This window comes from Carlito syrichta, unplaced genomic scaffold, assembly GCF_000164805.1.
Source record: "Carlito syrichta isolate Samal-C Ts95f unplaced genomic scaffold, Tarsius_syrichta-2.0.1 Scaffold309857, whole genome shotgun sequence".
NCBI lineage: Eukaryota > Metazoa > Chordata > Mammalia > Primates > Tarsiidae > Carlito > Carlito syrichta.
Window position 1 is genome coordinate 40,770 of NW_007253953.1, and position 1,904 is coordinate 42,673.

The window sequence follows — 1,904 nt, forward strand, 5'->3', positions numbered from 1 at the left end:
AGGTGTAAGGATCGCCGGAGCCCAGCAGGTCGAGACTGCGGTGGCCGGGAGCGGCCACTGCACTCCAGTCTGGGCAACTGAGTGAGACTCCAACTCAAAAAAAAAATAAAAAGAAAAGAAAAAAAAGAAAGGTTAACTTCCTGTAAACCCAGTTCTGTTATCATGAAAAAGAATAAGTTATGTTGATTAAAATCTAATTGGTCCATTTCTTTGACTAGCCTGTTTGACTTATAATTAATAAGGAGCAAATATTATGTCAGCAGTTTTTAATTAGCAAAGAGTCTGTAATTTTATCTTGACATTTATTAGAAGATTAATTATACGTTATTAGAATCTTTTCAATTAGTAAAGTGCTCTTTCCCAGGAGTGTTAGTATTTTATTCCTTTTTTTTTTTTTTTGAGTTGGATTCTCACTGTCGTCCAGACTGGAGTGCAGTGGCCGCTCCCAGCCACCGCAGCCTCGACCTGCTGGGCTCCGGCGATCCTTCCTCCTCAGCCTTCCGAGAAGCTGGAACTACGGGTGCGTGCTACCATACCCGGCTCATTTTGATTTGTTGTAGAGATGAGGTCTCGCCAAGTTGCCCAGGTGGGTTTCGAACCCATGGGCTCAGGCAATCCACTCAAAGGTGTGGGTTACTTTATCAAATTCATAGAAATTGACCCTTTCTGTCAATGACACTGTGTTATTCATCTCTCAGCCTCTCAAAGGTGCAGAATTACAGGCTGAGCCACTGAGCCCAGCTATATCTTGACATTTTAAATATGAGTCTGTGTGCCCTCAGATTGTAGGTAATATATTTTGTGGGCTTGTGTTTATCAAGTTAAGCTTTCTTATTTACTAAAATCAAAATTTATTGTACACCCTTTTTAGAATGTAGTCTTTGTCCTGAACATGTGATCCATTTTTTTCTGCAGACTCTCAAAAGGGTTAATTTTTTCTTTTGAGTCAGGGTATCACTCTGTCACCCAGGCTAGAGTGCGGTGACATATCATGAATCAGTGCAACCTTAACCTCCTGTACTCAGGCTATCCTCCCTCCACTGCCCTTGGAGTAGTCAGAACTAAAGGCCAGTGCCACCATACCCAGCTAATTTTTAGAGGTTTCACTGTGTTGCCTAGGCTGGTCACAAACTCCTGGGTTCAAGCCATCCTCCCATCTCTGCTTCTCAAAGTGCTCTTGTTATAAGTGTAAGCCATGCTTCTTGCCTATTTTTAACTTAAGCTAATTTTAATATGTGTATATGTGCATTGGAGTCCACATCACAGAGTTACTGTTCCACTTGTAACCTCCAAATGCTCTATAATCCTGTCACATAAATAACAATTACTCATGACTTCAACATTTTTTATTTTTAGTAGCAGTCTCACTCTGTCATCTCTCATTTAGGCCAGAGTACAATGCCATAATCGCAACTCACTACAGCTTTAAACTTCTGGACTTGAGTCATCCCATCACCTCAGGGTCCTGAGAAGCTGTGACTACAAACATGTGCCACCATGTCTGGCTAATTTTCCACGTTGGCCTCCCAAAATGCTAGGATTACAGGCATGAGTCACAGCAACTGGCCCCCGTGACTATTTAAAAAAACATTTTTATTTATTGAGGCAAAGACAATTGTATTTATTTTTTGATGTGGTCTTGCTCTGTTGCCCTGGCTGAGATACACTAGAAGGATCATCATTCACCACACCCTCAACTCTGTGCTCAGGATCCTTCCACCTCAAGCCTCACCAGAAGCTGGGATTATGGGCTTACAGGCAAGAAATACCACACCCATTTTTTTTTTTTGGTTTTTTTTGTTTTGTTTTCTTTTGAGTTGGAGTTTCACTCTGTCACCCAGACTGGAGTGCAGTGGCCGCTCCCGGCCACCGCAGCCTAGACCTGCTGGGCTCCGGCGATCCTT

The 1,904-nt window shown here is 42.5% G+C and overlaps 1 protein-coding gene across 1 annotated transcript in view; it reads left to right on the plus strand.

Moving 5' to 3' along the window:
- Positions 1–1,904, plus strand: part of EIF2S3 (eukaryotic translation initiation factor 2 subunit gamma) — a 21,486-nt gene that overhangs the window by 6,324 nt on the left and 13,258 nt on the right. The gene's annotated exons all lie outside the window — the stretch shown is intronic.